Source organism: Chiroxiphia lanceolata, chromosome 2 (genome assembly GCF_009829145.1).
Source record: "Chiroxiphia lanceolata isolate bChiLan1 chromosome 2, bChiLan1.pri, whole genome shotgun sequence".
Taxonomy (NCBI): Eukaryota; Metazoa; Chordata; class Aves; order Passeriformes; family Pipridae; genus Chiroxiphia; species Chiroxiphia lanceolata.
In genome coordinates, this window is record NC_045638.1 from 98,691,459 (window position 1) to 98,714,370 (window position 22,912).

At 36.5% G+C, this 22,912-nt stretch overlaps 1 protein-coding gene across 2 annotated transcripts in view; it reads right to left on the reverse strand.

The window, feature by feature from the left end:
- COL8A1 (collagen type VIII alpha 1 chain) overlaps positions 1 to 22,912 on the reverse strand; it is an 86,767-nt gene that overhangs the window by 46,807 nt on the left and 17,048 nt on the right. The gene's annotated exons all lie outside the window — the stretch shown is intronic.

Consider the following 22,912-nt stretch of genomic DNA (forward strand, 5'->3'; position numbering starts at 1 on the left):
TACTATACATGCAAACAGGCCTCAGCTTTTTAATTTTCTAAGAATTTGAGTAAATTCCTCATCTGTTGATATGGTGTTCAATCTTTCATTACCAACATTTATATAAAGAGAACACATATAGATGATCTGTATCATTAAGTGATATATGTATGTTACCAAGACATATAATTTTGAAGGTGCAGCAATTCTGAATTTACCATGCCTTGTTTCCCATTAATATATTCTAATTTAAAAAAAAAAATCCTTAGACCCTAGTTCTCTTTCCTCATCCTTTAAAAAAAATTGAAAGCCGCCCTTTGAAGGGCTGGTCGTGTCAGATATTAGGGCATTAAGTTGGGTGTCCATGGTTTAAAGTTGTTAATGTCTATCTCTTCTCTCTTATCATCTTCAATTTGTTAACAGTGTGTAGTAATATGTTCGATTCATTAGAAATGAAAAAAGGATGGTGAAAGCAAGTAAATATGTCAGTTAAACCCCACAAGTATTAAGTCACCTCAGTTTGTTTGTCTGGTAAAAACTGGGCTCTCACTGGGTGAACTGAGGCCAGCTTGATTCACCATTAAAATGTGAATCTGGAACTGACATTGAATTTGCAGATGTGCATAAGAGAAATCCCTTGAGTTTTGAAATAATTGACTTTAAGGAGAGGCAAGAAGAATGTAAACAGCATTGTTAAGCAGACTGAAGGTAATCAGTTACTGCCATTACTACTGACATCAGTCTCAGTTTGACATCATGTTGATTTTCTCATTATTTTATCTAAATAAAGATTAAATTATTTTTTTCAGTTCACTTAGATTATACAAATCCAAGACATTTCTGAACAATCTTCTTGCTTATAAACAACAAAAGGAAGTGATATCATACATGAAAACAATAACTAAGGAGTGAAGATTTTGTGTGTGCAAAAATTTTAATTTTAGAGATTTCAGGGGAGAACGAGGTACAAACACTGAAAGAAAATCAGCATGAGTTGGCATGAAGAGTGTTGAAAATATCAAGCATATATGGAAAACCCCAAGCATGTAATTATGTGCTGTGCTTGTAGAAAGGGTTCTCTAATTGTAAATTTAGGCTTTTGGAGGCGATCATAAAAACAATGCTGTAGTGAAAAAACAGGACAATGTCTCTCTTTCTTGCCTCTCTGTTTATGTAGGCTGTCATCCAAAGCTGTCAAAGAATCAAGCCCTCTTAGCAGAGCTCTTCCAGGTGCTTTCTGTCTAGTGGAAGTTTACATACAGTCAGATTCAGAAGTGCAATGACTACAATTGAATTACCTATGTCCAAATTAATTATGCTTCTGTTCTCTGCTATTCATTTGAGCCACAGAGCATCTTATGGGTCATTTAGATACACAACAGCCCTTCTAATGGGAGTGATGTACTTAACATGTCAACACAGACTAACTTATCTGGCTCATATTTTCTCTCTTGGAATGCAAGACTTAAAATAGATGCCATTGTAATATTTGGCTTTGATTTAAAGACCCATCTGCTGATGCCTGATGGAAACATTTTTAAACACTCCATTTAGAGATAATTTTGGTCATATGGTATAGATTTCTTCTATTCCTCTTTCTCCATCTTAAACCAGCAGGAAAAAAAAGGATTTTGTCTGATTAAGATTTCTGTCCTTTATTTTATTAATGGCTTTAGGGTGCTGTAACTTCCAGAGCAATCAATGATGCTGTCACAAACAGAAAATTGCACCTGGTTTTTAAAAGCAGTGAACATTTATGTCTCATCTTCCTTTTTTTAGACAGCAACTCTGCTATTATACCTGATACAAATGATGATAACATGCCTAAGTTCTGAAAAGTGTCTAATCCTCAATTTGAGAAACTATGAGGCAATCCTGTTCTCAGAAATGTGTGGTCTGTACTTGGTGAAGGTTGGTCGTGTTGTTCTGTCTGCAGTTGGTCATTTGGAAAGCCAAACATCCAAAATCACTCTCTCCTTTGAATGTGTGTTCCAGTCATCTGATGTGTGTGGAATTTGAAGTAGCTAAATACGTGACCACAAACTGAATGACGGATTGCAAGAACAAAAATTGAAATCAGTTTTATAAATTATCAGTGATTGTTCAAATGAAAAATAAGTTACAATCTGAGATCTGAAACCAACCTAAATAAAAGATTGCTAAGGAACTCTGTAAACATAAGTCTGTCTTTAACAAATTCAATCAGTTTTATTATTACTGTTAACAAGTTTGTGGCAAGTGGTCATGAATTATGGAGATTAGCCAACAGAAAAATACTGTCTGGAGTTAAAAAAACAGTGAAAGCTATGATGGGTAAAGGGATATTTCTACTTTTACCAGAATGATGCCTAAAACAATTTAGAAGGAAAGAAGCATTTTCTACAAAAGAGAAAAAAAAAGGTCAAATGTCATGTAAATAGAGTGTGTGGGCCTTTTGCTTTTCTAACAAATCTTCTAAAAATTCTTCCATTATTGACAGTGCTGCCTGTCATGCTGGGAAAAGCATTATTTGAGCCCTGAGATGTGTTATAAAGGACTTCGGTTATTTAACCCATGAAATATCGAAGACAAAACTTGTGATGCTTAAAAAATAAGAAACAGAATCAAGAAACCTCAGTTCTATGTGCCTTTGCATTTATCAGTCAACCTCAAGCTAATGTTGTATTGATATCAGATCCTTCTAACCAAAATGCTCCTTTTGTGTGTATCTCAAGCCTTCAGCCCACACAATAATTGCTTGTTTGCTTTATGTTTACAAAATCCTTTAACAAGATATGTAGAGCTCAGCCAAGGAGCTTTGGCCAACATTTTCCAAATGTCATTGCCTAAAGCCTGGCACCTTTTCAGAGGCGCTGAGCTTCAAAACTTTCTAGAGACTTGGAGAATAAATTGTTGTGCTCAGCATTTTGTGGCTAAGCATGGATTTAAGCACCTTAGGTCAGGCACTCGGTATTTTCTGTTAGGGTTAGGGACTAGATATTACAACACTGAGCTACAGTTTGTATCATATGCATACATGTTAAGGTGAATGTTTAGGTTATACTAATGATCTGTGATGATGACTAGAACAGTAATACTTTATGAACATATTTACCCACATTATATGTGGATAAGACTAGCTTGTCTTGCAGGTATTTTTGCATTCTGTCTGTCTTTGGAGGAGATTGTAGGTGCTAATTATCTGTCAGGAATGAGTTCATGCATGAGGACATGAGTCCTTCATGCATGAGGACATGAGTCCTCCATGCATGAATTAATTTCTAGTGGCAGAAGGAGTGACTTGCCTTAAGTTTGATGACTTGGAAAAGTTGTTTTAGGACCATAACTGTTGTGTGAACAAGGTTGGTTCAGGGATCAGCATGAGAGTTATTTGATTTTTTCACCTTACTCTATCTTGACTGACCCATTAGAAAAAAAAAAAGTCAATCCCTGCACTGATGGCACAGAAACCTAAAGCAAATCATTAATAGCCACATGCACATGGGATCAGCTCTTCACCAATCCAACTATGCTAGAAGTAGGATGTACAGGGGTCAGGTTTTATAAGGTCAGGTCTGAGCTGTTTTATGGAACAGCATTAAGCAAGAAAAATTGCTGTTGAGTCATTATGGAAGAAGTGAGGCTAAGTGGAAGGAAGAGCTTGACTTCTGATTACATGTCTGAAGCCATCAGAGGTCAGGATTGTTCAGTGTGAGAAACATAAAGTAGAGTTCATGTAAGTGTGACTAACTTCAGGATTCAAGCATGGTTTTAGAATAGCAGTGTAAGGATGGGAAAGTGTTTATTGCAAAATGTTATTTCATTCAGATTTCAAAGTTTGTGTCTCTTCTCTGACAAGTTTTGATTCCTTTTTTTATGTTTTCCTGCAAAATTGTCTTACTTGTGTTACAAGAGAAAAACATCCTCTCAAAGTCACGGAATAGGAGTATGACCCTTGGAAGAGCCTTTCTTGAGACACAGGTTCTTATTTTATTCATTCTTATTTTCACTGAACTTCAAACTGCAAGCATCACTAGTCTCCTAATAAATTTGTTTTTCTTTCATGTTCTACCTGTCAAGTGGCCCTGTCACAGGAAAAATTTCTATAAGTAAGATGTCTTTGAAGTTCAGGTCCTCCCAGGCTTAGGTGGCAGCTCTGTGGTGATTTTCAGGGTTACAGTTTCAGTCAAAAGCATGCATGTTGCAGTTAAGCCTCATTTTGTTCTGTAACAGGCAAATGAACAACTTTTTGTAAGATAACCTGAGTTTTATTTTTTTTCCACAGTGCCCATGCAGATACATTTATCTACTCCCATTTTTCAAAAATAAAATCAAATGCCTTATTTTTGCTGAGAGAGAAAGCATCTTATGTTTACTACTGTGCTTGCGTATGGGCAGGTATCCCAAACTAGCCAAAGCACTGCAAGTTCATTTCCTAGCTGACCTACCAGTCACTTCTCTGTGTGCAAGTGCCCTGACTCCTGCATGGAATTAGGCCTAACTTTACTCAATTTTGTCTTAAGAGATAATTTTCAGCTACTTTCCAGGAGCTTATAGAAGCTTTTTTAGTTATTAATTAGCTTTAAATGTATTTAATGATTTGGAACATGTACAGCATTTGAAAAACACTGGAAAATATTCTTGATACTGAATAAATAACAAAAACAGACCATGAAAAAACAAAGATGGAGGAAGAAACTTACAGTATTGTGGTGATAGAAAACACTTGCTAACTCCTTCAGCACAGCCTTTGTAATGAGGTACACCTGGACTCACTTAACCCTTCCCACAGCCGGATTTCTGTGGCAGGTTATTGCCGTCTCCCTCTCGTTGAAGTGATTCAGAAACTGGATGCAGGAGGATTGTTTTGATACTTTGTGCTTGCATTTCTATGCAAATACGTTTTAATCAAAAAGATCTGGGTTCTTTGTTTTTGTTTCTTTTCTGTTTCTAAATGTAAAAAATCATATAGTCTCTTGAGGACATCTAGCTTTTAATGAAAAATACCATATCTAAAAATTGGCAAGACTGCAACAAGAACTTTTTTCTCCCCACTGTGTTTCTTTTGTGGCTTTCTCTTCATTATTGGTAGAGCCAAGCAGCAACAGCCCTAGAGGGGCCATTTTGGAGCTGGCTGCAGCTTGCTACACCTCCTTCTTCCAAGTGGTAAGTGCTCTTGATTCCTGCTGTATTTTTGTAATGGAAGTATGAGTTTCTGAACCAGAATGAATGCAAAGGCTTTTGAAGTGGGTTTATATTTGTTGTGCAAGTGTAATTCTTCTGGGGGAAAAGTAATAATGAGCGTGCATGTATGTAAATGGTTTCTAAAATTCATGTTGATAACATTTTCTGCTGTACCATACTTTGTAAAAACCCACTAACTGAGGAATGTTTTTCTTTTAATACTTGGAGATATATAGTGTATTTCTGTTCCTATGAATTTCTTTAGTTATTAGTGACTTAGGTCTGTATGAATAAAAGGGAATGAAAACTCAAATTCATTTACTTGAGTTTAAAGGTGTCTTTGAAGTTATCTGAAATTATTTTGTTTTTAAAAATGTTGATAGTTAAAACCTCCTGATTTTCTGTATCTTTAGGCCTCTAAAAAGTGCTGTGGTTTGGGGTTTTTTTGGGGGGGAGTGCAGGGAGAGGGTAGAAGGAGAGGTAGGATGAGCACTTAATCATTTCTGAATTAATTTGCCAGCTTCCCTGTTCTCTATACCATGCATGCATACACCTTTCCACATCCTGTATCTGTTAATAAAATGAACGCAGAGATGTTACAAAGCTATTGCTTAGCTCTCCATCTCCTCAAATGGAGGGGGATTATATTAGAATTTAACCTCTTATTTAGTAAATCTGCTTGTGAACCTCATATTTCAGGAGGGCTTGAAATAACTCCCAAAAATATGAATTAAATGTAACTCAAATGCAGTAGTTTTTGAAGAGGTTAAAAAAATACCTTTGAAAATTATCAACAGCATTATAAATTTTAATGGCATGTCAACTTCACAAACATTACTAGTGCTACCTCAGCAGGTGACTGTAGAAGATGGAGCACATGGAGCTAAACCTATTGTGTTTACTTGATATATATGTCTCTTCCCAGGGCTGGGAGGAAAAGAATTTTGTGTTCCTACTCTGAGAGGATGTCTTTTACCATCCTATAGGCAAAGTAATCTATCTGGTTTTTCCCATGGTTTTCTGGACTGCAGAGGTGGATTTACAAATCACGAAGAGCCATGTTGCACCAAGGCTCTTGAAATGCCTTGATTTGAACTACCTGCCTCCTTACTGTTATCATTTTGAGTTTGATAACAGTGTATACTGTGATGAATAAAGCATTCATAATTATGATGTCTCTGTTTTGAAAGAGTTAGTTTAAAGAGCACAATTCCTGTTTCTGTTTTTCATTCTGAATAAACTCCAGTGGGAAAGCGTTTGTGGATATTGCAAATGGTGTCTATACCTGACTGTTCATCTTAAGCAAACCTCCATTTTTAAGTAAGAAGGAGTGTTATCTGAAGGCAAAGTGGTAAACTGGGCCCTATGTGGATGTTTTCACATTTTAGTAAAAGCATAAGAACTTAATACAAATGTTTGAAAATTGCGAAGCTTGAAATATGCCTGCAAGGGATGTAGATAAGATTCTAAACCACAAAAGTAAGACAGAAAGGACTCTGACAATGTGTTAAAAAAGAGAGTATGTAGTGCTGTAAGGGGCAATACTGCTTATGTCATCTGGTTCGTTACAAATCTGAAGTGTTTTAAATTGTCTTCCAGATCAGAATGTTTTACTAAATGGCAGGTTGTGCATGAGGAAAACCAAATGAGCAGTGTAAAGGAACTCAATCTGTTTTAAAAAAGGCAAAATATCAGGCTGTTATTCTGATAAACACAAATTCTGTGTTTATCTTAACATTGGACTTGTACCTGGGCAATGTGTGTCCCTGATTTGCCATGGTGAGGATGGGGACAATATTTGAAGGAATTTGCCTATGAAAAACCAGCTGAATCTCATTGCTGAAGGTGAGTAAGCAGTGGAAGGATCAGGTGCTAGTATGTGCACTGCAGAAGAATCAACAATTAGGAGGATCTGAATAATTACCCGTTCTCCTAATGAATTCAGTGGGGCACATATGCCACTAAGGCAGGATGATGGATGCAGACAGTGCATAGGAAGGGAAGCTAGAGAGGAATGTGGCTATTTCAGCATAATAGCAACAGCCTGGTGTATATTTTGGCTGTGCCATGTTCAGTGGTATTCTTAATGTGGCAGCCGATTTTTTTTTTTTTTTTTTTTTCCATTCAGCTACCCTGGTAAGTCTGTCTCTCTGAATAGGTTGGTTTTTCTCCCCCCACATCTGATTTAGAATAGTTGACATTCAGATCCCTTTAATAGCTTTGAACACCTCTCCTCTCCCCACAGGACACAAGCTGCTGTAGGTCATTCTATCTTTTTATTCAAGGGAACATGAAAGCTGAGTCAAAACTAGGTTAACCAGTGGACTGAAGTTTACGAATAATTCCATCATGCTCAAACTCAGTGTAACATCCATGTGGCTGAAAATTGAATCCAGTTTGTGAGTCAATGATGTTAGCAAAAGCTAGTTTCAAAATGCAATATAAACTCCTGTCCCCATCTGCTCTTTAAAAATGCATTATTCCTAGAATTTTTTTTCCTTAAGACCAGCTTATCCCTATCTCTCCTTTGCTCAGTCTGCAGCCTAACCAGGAAAATATCTCCTTTGTTAATGGAAGTTACCTTTGGATGACACCCCAACAGCTGTAGTCTAAGTTAGCATACAAGAGAATCCTAGCAGGATTTTACATGACAAATTAAGCCAATGAAAAATGTTGTAAGTCATTATTTTTTTTCTTCTTTTTTGCCATGTGGATCACCCTGCTTCTTAAGACTGAATTATGTGTTTATCATTTGCTCTTCAGTATCATTGGTCTAAACTGGGTCCTCGAGGAATAGTCTCATAAAGCAAATATTCCCTAAAGAACAATCCATTATTCTGGAACATGCAACTGTCCTGTGACACTTTAAAACAAACAAACACCACACAAAAGAACCCAACCACAGACTGATGTTTGGAAGATGTGATGTCAGAAAGGGATATGAGAGCAAGTTCCTAAACTGTATTGTTTCACTATATTTCCACTGAGATTCCCTTCCTACCTCAATCAATAATGAGGAAGCAGGATTGGATCCCAAATGGTTCCTTTACTGTGTCACCCAACTGGATTGTCCATGTTGCTATGTGAGCAGCAAAGCCAATGAATTTTGATTTCTTCTGGATTTGCATTCTTTACTTTCCTTAGGCTAAACTGAATGACTAACAGATGAATCTTGTCTGCCTTTCCTTCTGTGAAGATGCCAAATTGTGTCTCTACCCACTGCTTGCCCACTGATTTTCAGGAACTTATGCAAGGATATAATTTTCTTTTAGATTTCTTTCAGGATGAGTTTCAAATTGCCCAGTGATCTCAAAAGTTATTCAGGGGAAGGAAGGAATAGATGGATAGACCGGGAAACATCACACTGAGATAAACATTTCTTTTTAGGAAAACAAAACAAAACAAAAAACCCCAAGCACTAAAAAACCAAACCATATGAACAAAACAATAAAAAGAAAGGTAAACCCTGCATGCAGTTCTTCTCACAAATAACCCTGTCTACAACAGCATTAGGGACTTCTTGGATACTAAGTCCTGCTATCCATGTAGAAGACTACAAACACTAGGAGTGGTATCTGGCACCAGTGAACACACAGGCTCAGCCAAGGTAGTGTATGAACTATCAGAATCCTTCAGCATTTTTGGTAGGATGGTGAGGAATTACAGATCTTGCTGTTGGAAATGTGTGTATACTGGTTTGAATCACACCTATGTGCAGACACATTCCAGATCTTCAGAGTTGCCAAAACTTTTGCTATCTAACTTGGTAGATATATCTTTTCACTTTTCTCTCCAAAGTAAGCTCTTGGTTTAGCTTGCATATACTATACAGTGATTTAGCATTTTTCTTAAAAACTGGGTTTTTTAACGTATTGATGTAATTACAAAAGCATATGTGTATCACTTAATCCTTTAAACCTTTCCCCTGAACTGAATTACATAGCATTTCTACAGCCAACCTTATGATCACTTTAACACTGCATGTATATGAGGGTTACTGCAATAAATCAGACAACTTGTTGGATACTTTTCCCCCTGCTTCTGCTTCAAAATAAATTTCTAGTGACTTTGAAAAGGTGACAGCATATGCTTGGAAATGCAATGGGTGCAGCAAACAGCTGTTCTAGTAATACATTTTAAAAAAGGCTGCTTAAGGTAAAGATTATTTTGGTCCTGTTTATGATTCAACCTCTACAATGTAGGAAAGCCCTGCTTTGAGGTAGAGGAGATGAGTAAGGCAGTGTTTCTTGTGACAAAAGGTGCAGGCCTAACTCAAAATCTTCCAACTGTGGGAATGTATTTAGGGCAAGAAGAGACACTCGAAGCCAAACACTGCCAGAAAGTTACTTGTAGGACCTAACCTACTCCTCTGCTTTACAAAGGCACTGGACTATGACTTCTTCCACCATTCTTACCCTGACCAAAAAGTAGGAATGAAGTGAAAAGTTAGAATTGCAAGGGAAAGACTTTGAACCAATCAAGGGCCTTAATTTTGACAAATTAATTGTATTTCATGACATACTGCAACCTTTTCTCCTTTTTCTTTTGGTGTTTATGTGTAAATGTGTAATGATTACCTCTGTGCAAATAAAACCACTGTAGATATATAATGATACCAGTGGAATTGTTGGTGCTTTTCCTCTCCACTTCTGTTACTGTAAGTACTTATGCATGAGCATGCTGTAGGGAATTAGACCCTTTTAATTCCAGCTTCATATCAGGGGAACCTGCTAAAATTACATGTCTTGCAAGACTAAAGCACTGGTTCATTATGTTTGCAAGGAACTCTGAGATCAGAAACGAAGTTAAACATTAAGGGCTATTGATAAACTAGACACTGAAATGGCAAATACCTGGAATCTCAACCTCTATAGCCTTACTCAGCTGAATACAGAACAGCAACACAAATTAATTCTGTAGCTTTTTGTTATGGAAGTAATGGAATCAAGAGAAGTGATTGTCTCCCTTTTTTTTTTTTTTTTAAGTTGGGTAGCAGGAGAAACATCCTGAAAGTGTACCAGAAGTGATTGCGAGAAGGACTACAAACACGTCTGCTAACTCAGTGTTTATTTCCAGATATCCTACTATTATTGCATTTTTAGCCATTTATCTTTTTCTTTTCCAAGATGTGACTCACTGAAGTATGTTTCCTAGCTGCACTACAATCTTTGTAGTACAAAACAGAAACAGAACATGTCTGGGTTTTACTTCAAACTTCATCTCATAAACATTGTGCAAAGACCCCATATAAACACCCTAATTGAGTTAGCATTTGAACTTACCATAGATTTATTCTTTAATAAATTTAAGATCTTACAGATGGCAATAAACCAGTCTGCTTCATGAGCAGAGCAAACTGAAGTCTGGGTAGAAATAAATAGATGCTAACAATTTCACAGTTTCATATCCACAGAAAACAGTGAATGGTATCCCAAAAATGATGTGGAAATCGTTGTCTGATCTGTGCCTATCACATTACAAAGAAGGCTTCTGCCTTCTCTCAGGGAGCACTTGTCTAGTGGGAACTGTGCTGTCCTATTTTTGGCTACATTTATGATGGGAAATTAACGGAGTGTCTAGGAACAGGGTATTTTGGTTTAAATGCAAAAATAATTACTTGTACCGCTTTTGTTGTCTCTCTTAATTATTTCTTGCCCTGTTTTGTATTTAGCAGTGGAGGTAGCTTGTTTCCTTTTAGAATTTTTTTTTTTTGTCTGGCGAGGAAGTGACTCAAAACACAAACATATTGGCAAGTCCAATGACCTGTGAAATCAGTCAGAAATCATAAGGAATTAACTGCAGGAAATTAATTACAAAATATTAAAGCCTTCTCATTGCTGCTTTAGCTGTGTTTCTGCATTAGAATCTTTCTATTAGATAATTATATGAAAAGCAGAATCTGAGTTCCCCTACCAAACTAATAAAACAAATGTGAACTATCATATATGAATTTACATACAGTTTAAGAGAAACACTTAGTTTGAAATGTTCAATAGACCTTGGCATGGAAGTGGGAACCTGCTTTAAGAAACTATATACCCTATCTCCAAAATACAGCAACTTTAAAACTTATTTTAAATTTATCATAGGATAAATCCAAGATAGTTTTAAAAAGGAAGGAAGAAGAAAGAAGAGAAGGAGATAGAAAGATGAATGACAACTTAGTTGTGTGAGAATAGGCTTGGAGTTCAGGTCTGTATCTTTTTTTCTTTATGCTTTTTAGAGACTTTGCATCTTAAAATATCCTTAAAGAAGAGAAAGCAGTGTATCTGACAAATTATGTCCTCCTGGTTCAAGTGAAGTGTTCATGTCAAATGAACACAAAGAGGGAGCCTGAATATTGTGCAGTCAAAGACACTACTATCTGGGGAAATTATTCTGCAGAGACTGATTGTGCTGAACTAAATACTGTCACTCATGTTAAGCTTGCTGGACAAATATTACTTTGTAATATGCAAGCTTTGGTAAATTAATGAAAGCAGTTACAAAATTGAGGTCTTCCTTCTCTGTCAAAAAAAAGCTATAAGGTTTCTTTTTCTCTTTCTCTTGGAGAAACTCTGTCTTGACTGCATGGATGAAGGGTGGAGCAGAAGAAGCGATTCCTGGTAGTAGCACTGCATATTTATTTTAGCAACTGTTGGGTGGCTGGCAGAGCTTAAGTGTCATGTCTGACGGAGAAGGGAGACCAAGTGTTATTAGCAAGTAACACTATGTTTGCTTTGTGTGGGAGCGAAAACGTCACTGAAATTTTTTGTTAGAGGACTTGGCTATGACCTCCACAATCAAAACTTGCCCTCTGCTCCTCACAGTTAGGTGCTGTCACAATCTTTCACACCTGAAGAATGACAGTGGTTCGTGTTGCTGTTTGTAGAGCTGGGGGGGGCTGTCGTCATAGCAGCATTGCTAAAATACCTGACAAAGCTCTGTGGGCCAAACTGGTGCTGCAATGGACAGCACAAACAGCAGTGAGGTTTTCATGAGCTTTCAAATTGCACTTTCTAGTGAGCTGTGTTCCATGATGTAGAGCTGCTAAAGGAGCTGGGATGAGGCAGCAGCTACAAAATAAATGGCATGCAATATCAACTGAAGCTTAAATGGAAATGGTTTATGTCAAGCTGACTTCTGTTGGAAGACAGATACGAACAGCTGCTTAGCCACAAAGGTTTTCAATTGCTCTGTTCAGTGTAAAATTCTCCAGGCTTGTTAAAGAAGGCAGTTTGCACACATGTAGTGATACAGAATCATGAAGCTGCTCACAACTGAATTTGAAATCATTTGCCTTACACAGGTTCTGTCTGGTGAATGTCTTTTGCTGTCTCGAGAGGGAATGAACCAGTTTGTAATATGGCTCTGCAGCAAGTCTTTCCAGGAACAACATAATTGCATTATAAAGTTATTTTACACGTGAAAAAAATATTATAAACAAATCACAGTTGTATATACTTGATTTCATCTTCTTCACTGGACTGTTTCAAGGCAATGCCATCGCTGAGCTTGGAAGGTGTTGCAAAGTATTTATTAAGACGCCTGACGTGCTTATTCATGAGAATTTGGACTTAGGTTTTTTTTTCCTCTACTTCTATCAAAGTAGTAGCTTAAACTGTGGGATTATCTGTCTCAGTGAGAGAAGGAAGCATCATGCCTCTCCATTCTAAAGGATAATGAGAGGAAAACAGGAAATGTACCTCAAGAAAATGTTTCTCCTGAGTTCTAACACACAATAGCTCATTAAACCAGCTTCATCTATTTTGGATGTGCTTGGGTGCAAATCAGATAGTTTTAAGCAGTGTTATATTGGTCATCCATATCTCTGTTTTATACCTACCTACTAAACTCTGACTGTGGTGTATTTGGGGATCTGTGCTTTCTGGGCTTTTTTTGGGGTGTTCTAGCTTTTGCTTTTTGCTTTTGTTTCTTTTTCTGATTATGAATTCCTAAATGAGCAGATAGACAAATTATTTGATTTCTATGAATTAGGAAAAAAGCTTTTGCTTCTTCTGGATGGGAGTGGAAATTGTGCAAGTGCCTAGAAGTCCTCCTCTTTTCAATTTTATGCATCTTGCACAAGCACTGGCAAACATCTGTCTGGTTTGGTGCTTATATAGGAGAAAAAGCCTGCAAATCTGATTTCTCTCCCCTCTGACTTTTCAGGGGAATTGTGCTTTTTAGTAAGTTTTCTGTTTGACTGTGCCTTTGATGGAATAGATAGAAATATTACAGACAGTAACTTCCATGCATAGCTCTAAGGAAGAGATTCTTTATTATAATTATTATTATTATTATTCCCAGTTGCTGTGACTGTTGATTCAAAAGGAAGTTGAATATTGAGTAGATATTAAAAGTCTTTGCAGTATTACTGTACTGTCTTTACCCTGAAGCTACTGTCTCAACCTCTAACAGGAGACTTGCCCAAGCTGCAATCCTATCCATAAACATCACTTTCACCAGAAGTGTATGAATGTTCTTTACTTGACCTCCAGTCAGAGTGTAGATTGAAACTTAATTTAGGATACCTTATAATTTGCTTGCCCCATCCATCATAATGGATGGAGCTTGCCCCACTCAAACGGGACGTTTTCCATTGCCTTCCCAGAAATTATCTTTCCACAGCTTAGTAGGAAAGAATTAATTGAAAACCTAAATTTGCCAGCAAGTGAAACAGCACAGATGTGTCCAATGGGACTTCACTGCCCCTTCCCAGGGAGTGCATCACTGAAAGCAGGAAGCATTGTGTGCTGATGGGACCAATGATTACTGTGTTGCTAACCAATAATAATTCAGCCTTGCCAAATACTCTGAATTATTTTTTTCCTTCTCTTAGAAGCAACAAGTATATATTTTTCTACTCATGTCACAATTAAAAAAGCCCTTTTTATATGACTGGCATAACTTTAAAAATATAAATTGGATGTCATTTGATGACCATCTGGTTTTCTGTAGTTCAGGACAAACATCTTGCACTTCACAGGACTTTTGTTCTGCTTTTCTCCTTTGTGAATCTTCTTACAGTTCTTTAAACAAAGTCTATAGAGATCTAATTTTTGCATGTTTTTTTTTTTCACTCCATGTTTGCTTGTCTTTCACTTATTAGCTTTCACTCCTCAAATTAATGCTGCTGAAGTAAGCAGCATCCAAGACAGTTACGCTAAAATATGAAGGAAAAGGAAGACACTGATTTAGCTCTCTGAATTTTAAGTGAAATAAGGTACTGATGCACCTTTTCTGGCTCTACTCTTTTTTTTTTTTTTTTTCCTAAAAGAGAAGCAAAAGATTTATTAAAATGACATTGCCTTGTATAAGTTACAAGTTATAGATACTTTCCAGATTTCCACAAATTACTTGTAGAACTATTTCCTTTTCTCTTCTGGATACTTTAAACATCTTCAAGAACCATTACGTTAAAAGAGAAAGTTCCTTTGCTGTCAAAGGGATTCTGTCAGAGACACTAGAACAAATTGGGGCTGAGACAGTTTGGAGGATATAATACTCCAGCTTTGCACTTCCATTTGTAATCGGTATAAATGTGTCAAAACAAAGGACGCATCCAAGAATATTTCTGTCCCTTCAAAGAAACAGACAGAATTACAACCAAATTCTTTCATCATTTCTGTTTTATATTTGGCCAGTCTTTTGAATTAGGTAACGGAAACTTAATCTTTCCCTGCTGCAAACTGTTTTGCAAGACCAGTGACTATGAAGTCCACCTGCTCAAATTTCAAGAACAAAAAGATATTTCACATTTGTTGTTCTTCTAAGAAAATATTCCTAAGTGCCCTTCAAGAAAAAGCTAAACTTCTAGTTCAAGAATTATATTTATCATGACCTATAGTACAATGTTTTCATCAAGATAGCAGACTTGAGCTGCTTAGGTTAAAAGGCTGTATTACTCAATCTGACAAGCTTAACACTTCCACTCAGCAAACCACACTTTAAATTCCTGTCTTGACTTACTCTTTAGATGTCTAAAATCCCCCAGGCCGTATTTGGCCTGTGGTTCCTTATGAACCACCAGCTTTTGCAGGAACTACAGAGGGATCTCTTCACAAGCACATGTGAGGATTTCATGATGCTGAGTCTGCACACAACCTGCTGAATGGTAATAAATCCTTTCCAACAACTGCTTTGTCAATAACAGAACTGCTTGGAATGGGCTACCGCGTCTATGGCGTGACTGTGAATATTGTACCTATATGTGATAGTGTCCTGAGTACATTCATACAGCACAGATGGGTTTGTATTCAGTCACCACTGGGTCAAGAACATCTCCATATTTTTTTGCTCTTCCTTCAGGCCGCCTTCTTGTGTCCACTTAGTGAAAGGGACATATCACTAGTGACATAGTACTTATTGTTCCTTGCAGGATGTTAATTCAACAGTCCTTCCAGCCTGGTCTGAGGCAGTCAATCTCTGGTTTTAACAGATACTCTCCCCAAAGTTCATACTGAAGAATTATCTTATTAAAAATGTTCCAAGGTGGTTAAGCACCTTTAAGGTGAATTCTTCCCATCTGACACACAAAGAGCAGTCAACAAAAGGAGCCTATTAGAATGTTCTCCAAAAATTGTCTGCTATAGATATTCCATAGTGTGGAATATACTATTTTGGGAGTATCTGTTCCTGTTGGCAGTGTGTCCCTTCTGGATTCCTGAAGGGCCCTGGCACCAAGGAGGAGGAAGAATTCTTGAGCGGAAGAGGCAATAAGAAGAGACAGGAAATGCTTGGCTGGACAGAGGAGGAAAAACCTGCCTGAGAGAGTTTGCCAGAATGTGTCCAAAAGAAATGCTGGAATCTCCCTTCTCAAGAGGCTTCAAAAGCTAAGCATTAGAAAATGTACTGCAGGGAACAATACTGCATTGGCAGGAAAATGAGATGGATGATCTAATTATTTTCCATCTTTAACTTGTCTAAGTCTATGAATAATCCAGATCTTTTTAGCTGCTCTTTTTCTTACTAATTTCCAAAATATTGTAATTTAGGAATTATTATTTTGAAAGAAATCATATTAATAATTATTTCTTTTAATCCGTTAGTTCCGAGGCTCAATAAATTCTGTAACCTGTTCTACTTTTCAAATTTGTAGCCAGGTGTAGCACTAAGCTCAGGCAAGTTTGTATAGTTACAGCTGGTTTCTACGGTGCATGTCTGCAGAGTTTTGGGACCAGTCATACTCAAGTTTTTGGTGCTATGGTATAAGTAATTCTGTGCAAGTGGATAATAATCTTTGGAAAGCCTTGATGTTGTAATTTCCTTCATTCCCTTGCTACCAGAGCTTTTTCCTGATACAATGACAGGAGGTGTCCCAGTACGTATATGGATGTGATGTAGCATGAGTAGAGTTTGTTCAAGACAAGAATACACCACCCATGGGTCTTCAGCAGACTTGGTAGTATTCATTCATTTAATAAGGGAACAAATATATACAGGATGTTTTTGCTGAATTGTAAATTGTATGGGTTTTGTTGTGCTGTTCACCTAAAAGGTTTAAGGTAATTTATTTGCACGAAGAGCCTTCATCTTTCCCTTATTTCTATAGCCCAAATACAGTGTAGTTTGTATTGTTCCTATATGATTTTTGATTTTACTTGAAATGTTTTATTGTGCCTTTCCCCCAAAAGAAACTTTTATATATAAACATGTATACACTTGCATAAATATAAGATGAAATATCAGGGAGACACTTAATTCTGTCCCCAGTGTGAAAAGTATTACATAAAGATTTGCTTTATCTACAGTCACTTCACTGATTGAGTTACCTGTAGCTGCTTTGGATCAGCATCCTAGGACACATAAATAGATTAGGTAAGCAATGGGGATGTCTCTTACAATGAAGTAGGAAGCTTGTAAGTTCTTTAGGACAGAATTCATGTAGCTCTATCCTTGAGTTCAATGAGTATTGCTAAGCATTCTTCAACATGTCATTAGTTTACAAAATCACTTTGTCATCATATCTCCTATGTAAAGCAGCATATTGTCAGCGTGTTTTCACAAAAAGGAATTGAAGCACATGAATAAAACTGTACTCAGACTTACATAAGCAGTGGGCGGCCTTGCTCCTGATCAGTGGGAGTATTCAGGAGAGGTTATGTGCCTGAATAATGTGGGTACAAATCTTGCATCCAAATCCTGCATTGAAATGTAGACCTTCTTGGCACACATGGTAACTTGACCCCAGAAATGCCCTATTCTATAATTTACTCAGTAAGAGAGCTCAGTCTAAAAGCAAAATATCAGCATTAACTTTCACTTAGAAGAAACAGCATTAAGAACCTACATCTATCTAAGTATCTACCTGTAAAGCAGAGTTTTCTTTCGGATCCGAGGTAATACAATGACTTGTTTTTATGATAGACTTTCAAGCCTGCAATTAATGCTGAGAGCCACTAACTTTTGCTAAACTCATAAAATTGCTAGTTCCTTTGTGAATCTATTATGGAGAACTTGTATTAGCCATCATAATGAGAAATAAAATTTTAGAAATGTCCATTCATGATGGTATTCATGAATGCTATTTAGAATAGAATTCATGATGCTATTTAGTAATTTGAGAAAATAAACTTTCATTTAGCTCCTGCTACAGTGAAACTAGTATGACACGCTCAAAACAAGAGTATCCAGCAATAAAACAGTATGTTCCAAATCAGGACAAATTTCCTGTGAGCTTGGGTAAACCTATCCATCACTATCTGTGTTCAGCAGTTCTGTATGTTGCAGCAATGCTTACCTAAAAAATCAGTCAATCTTAATTTAGCCTGTAAACTTCTGCCCCATATGGCATAACTGTTCACGATTCAATTATTTTGTATATGTTAAATCTCTTAAAATAATGTTGTTATAAATGGACATAGCTGGAAAAAAATATTGTTTTTAGGACTAGGATGGCTAAACTAATGAATAGTTGATAAAAATGTGAAATAAGTGTTAATTCATCTTTTACAGTCAGTAACAGTACAGTTGTACCTGGAAATGCTGAAGAGAGGAAATAAAATTGCTGAGTTGGTTTCAGCTCTGTGTAACACTTGTCTAATTCACTGACCTTTTTTCTAATAGACCTAGCTCTATTTTGTCCTTGGATGTTTCAATAGTTCTTTGGGTTGGAGAGGATTCTACTTTTGAATTGAAAACATTTTCAGTCTTTTTAAAATTTCTACTACTTTTGTGCAGTAGAAGTTCAACTATCCTGAAGCACTTCAGTGAGGAAAAATACTCCTCTGTTTGGTCTCAACATATACAAATTTGAAAACCTATGCCTAGCAACCATGAAAATAAAATGCTATTGGGTTTTGAGATTTTTTTTAAAGTGATAATTATTTTCAGTATCGCAACTCTAAATTTGAGCATCTGATGGAGGGATAATTTTGTAATAAAAAAATTATTTTTGAGTCTAGCCTCACTCTAGAAAGTGGAAGGTTTCAGGCTGTTTCAAGCTATGTGCTTGAATCTTTAAGCATTTTGACAGTCTTATGTGTTTTATCCCTGCAAATGCAAACCCACAACTTTCTTATTGAGGATGTGATTGCAAGTTCACTGAGCTCACAGACTGTGAGTATAGATTCAAGCTTTTAAAAAAGGTATTTACCCTGAAGAATGTGCAGAACCTTTCTTAAAATATGCTAATGATTACTAAAAGAAAGGACTTTTAATGTATGCATGTGAAATATTTAATAGAAATGAAATGCTTCTCCAGATCTGAAAAAAAGACTGCACAGAGAAGCTTTGCCAGATGACACCAGGTCGAGAAGTGCTTTGTGAGAAATGTCTTGGCCTGTTCTAGTCACTGATGAAATTCGCTTTCCACTTCAGTAAGGCCAAAATTTCACAGTTGGATGATGCCCTAGAGATTATCAAGAACACTAGGAAAAATTTCCCATCATCACTGATTAATTACCCAGAGTAACAAGTGTTCCCCTGGGCAAATTTTTGCCTCAGTTATAGATAAGCAATGCAATGTGAATTTTAATGAAGTGCGAACTCTGCAACAGGCAGGATAAAGTCACCATTGCACCATGTGTTCCTGTTGGCACCCTGGTAACATAAAATCTAGAATTATAGTCATTGCTCTCTAATATAATAAAGCTAAGGACTTTAAGGTTACTAATTCAAGTGTGTTTTGGGGTGGGAAGGATAAAAGCAGGGAAGAAACACACTGAGTTCTAGTAGAAATTAATTTCAGGTATGAGAGTTATTTGTAGAGGAACTCGGAGAATGATACTGGCAAGAGCATGGAATAAATCCATGAAAAACCTCCAATCCTTTCTACAGTACAAATACTGATTTCCTTCTTTTTTTTTTACTATTCCTATGTACTTCTACCAATTACTGCATTTAAAGTATTTACTAATGTGCATGAGGATATGTAGTCAATTATCCAAAACAGATGGTTTTTAATTAAAAAAACTATTCCTTTGTTAAGATCAATATGTTACAACATGTAATTATCTCATGAATATCACGGTCATATCAGGTTAGTACACTGGAGATGATCCATATAAGTTAGATCTCTGGGAAGATTTGGGATGCATGTTCTTTGTCACTTGGTTAAACAAAGCCATTTCCTTTCCCAACATACCTTGCCTCACTTATATTCTCACAACTGAATAAAAAAAAGGCAGTAGTTTAGCTATGCAAATGAAAACTCATTCGGGACATATTTTTGTTCTGCCAATTCATGTTTTTCAATGTCCTCTGCCCTCCTTTATAGTCCTAAGCGAAGAACTGTTTTTCTTAAAATTGGAGAGTGTATGTATTTTTGAACCTTTTTTTTCCTTTTTGTTACTTGTACAGAATGTGAGTTTGAGAGAGCTGGAATAACGGAGACACAAGTGTCTCTTAAAAATCTGCATAGTTTCAAAATTTTGAGTGGGCTTGTTCATAATCCTCCAAGAAGTCCTCTGTGAGTAGGGAAGCATAATTTGTTTCATTATATAGATAGTAAACATAGAAGTGAAAAAGCTACAGAATTCTAAAAACAGACAGATGGTCCCTAATCCTTGACTTGAAAAAGGAAAAATGGTGGTGGTGGAATTAAAAACAAACAAAAAAAACCAAACAAAAAAACCCCCAACCCAAAACAACTGCCAGCAAACCTATCAGGTTTACTGCTGAGTTTATGCAGGCAAAAGTTTTGATGAATCACAAGTGCTTCTTGAGTTGCCAGTCTTTTCACTTTACTTGCTGTGCATGTAGTGCTGCCCATCACCTGTTGTTAATTATAACATCCTATAAATCTAATGTTAGAAGACACAGTGACTGCACTGGCTTAATGGACACTGTAGGAAAAAAATAATTTTTCAAGAATTTATTCCTGGATGAGCTTCTATGAACCTGGCACTGTCATGAACTGATATTTCTATTAAGAAAAACACTAGTGAATGCCTTTAAACAAATAAGGTCCTGGCTTTATACAATCATTGTGGTTTCAAGCACCATATCAAAAAACACTATGATGGGAAGCTATCATTTAATAAATCAAAATAGCTTGCTTGGTAATAAATATTTTTCTTAGAAACCACAATATTCTCTTTTCTATGCATCATATGACCTTCCAATCCTGATTTTTTTTTTACTGGAGTTACAAAGTAACGTGGGAAATAACTCTGCATGGTGAAATCATTCAGTAAAGCTGTGCCTACACTGTGGTTAGAACAACTTAAAAACGTGTGTGATTTCAGGCATTGATGATCAAATCCTTCCACTTTTTCAGGTAGCTACAATTTGGCTGAACTGTGCAGTGCTGCCTGAGATGAGGAAAGTGTTCAGTTTTGATTAAATCATTTCAATTTTATTTCTCAAGCTTTGTATTGTAAAAAAAGGTGAGCAATATTTCCATCTCACAGTATGGGAAAGAGTTTCTTGCCTGTATGGACCCTGAGCATTAAAAACCCACAACAAACTAAAAAAGGCCATGAATTTTTGCTGTTGACTCTGTGTTCTATGTTGGCTGCTGTTCAGATAACTTCCATTTATATTGATAAATCAGCCTTTGCAGTTAGCAGTGAAAAAAAGCCATTATTTAAAATAGAAAAAAAACCAAACCAAACAAACTATACAAAGATGTATACTCTGCTGTCAGTGACAGCTGTCTAAATCCAGACTGGGTCTAGATACAAGTCCTATAAAGACTTGCACATAAATAACATCTATAAGAAATATACTGTTGCATTTACACACATGTATTCTCACATGTAGAATAACTTGCTGACATAAAATATCAAACTGACTGGCACCTATCTGTTGCCATTACCAAAGACTATAAATTGGTCCAAAATATTTAGTGACAGACATTGCTAAAAACAGACATGCACTTGCATACTTAGTGCCATGGTCTAGTAACCATGGTGGTGTTGGATCAAGGGTTGGACACTTGATTATCTCGGAGGTCTTTTCCAACCTGGTTGATTCTATGATTCTGTATTTGTATATGACATCATACATAAGTAAGTTTCACTTAAAGAATACAAGTAATAAACACTTTTGTAAATAATACTGCTCTATACAAAGTCCTTCCAAGTTTTCTAATGTCTGCTAAGAAAGGCATAAAAAAGTTTATGCAAGTCTGAAGATTCACCTTGTTTTACTGGAATCCCTTTTATGATGCAGTTCTCGGGCAAAGATCACTGTATTCTTCCATTTATTTGTTCCACAATTATTCAGTATTCTACAGCAAGAATGTTTGTGTTCCTGGGTGTGAGATTCTTTCTATAATGAAGTGCAATGTGGATATGAATATATTTGTATAGCTTCAATGACTTACTGGCTCTGCTTGCAAGTAAAAATATGGTTTTGATTATCCTTAAAACTCCTGATTCAACCTACTTTGGGAAAGTTGAGCTATATTGCTTTTTACTGTTCACATGACATAGTGTGCATTCTAGCAGAGATCCAAGGTACTGTACAGTGGACTTGCATCAAAAGGGAAACTGTTGCAGCAAACCTTGATTGGAAGCTGAAACGTAACTTAAGGAATATTAATAACAGAAAGGTATTGAAATTGGTGTTCTGGCTTTAGGCAAATGATTTCTCAGTGGTTCAAAATGCAGGTTTAGGAGATAGATAAGACAAAAATTGCGAAAGTAAATGAGAAATATCATGAAACCTTGGAAAAAAAGTAAAAATTGGAGTATCATTTGTTTAACAGCCAGACTTTAAACGACCTCAAAAAACTATGTTTCATGTTGGTTACTGTCTTGTAATGGAATTCCGTTACTTTGAAAGCAAATGTGGAACCCACGGCAGCTTTGTTAGATACACTAAGGAGAATACAACTATCCTCTAGCTGATCTTCCTGTGCACCTATCTCTGTTGGTTTTTTTTTTTCCTTTTCCTCTTGTCTGTAGTGGTGATTATAGGAAAACCCATTTCAATCTTATCTGAAGCATCTTTAAGATTCGTGGTAATATATTGTGGATGTTGTGTGATTCTGTTAGGGCAATGGACAGAAAACTGACCGTTACTTGATTACTGATATGCCAGGAAAGGAAGGGATACAGTGAAGCCATGTGAGGGTAGAAAACTTTCTGGAAATCTTTTTCACATAGCTTAGTTCTGAAGACAGTTGTATTTTTGCATCCTTATGGGCCACCTGCTTTGTTTTGGTTTTTATTACAATTCTGCAACTGACTGCCTTCCCATCTGCATCCTAAGTTGCATGTTCCTATAACATACTGTGACTGCATCAGGCCTGCGTTGTGTGCAGTTCCTTTCTTAAGGGAAAACATGATGCTATTAACCAGTGACTGGTTAAGTAGGCTTTCATAAATGCAGTTTTTCATGC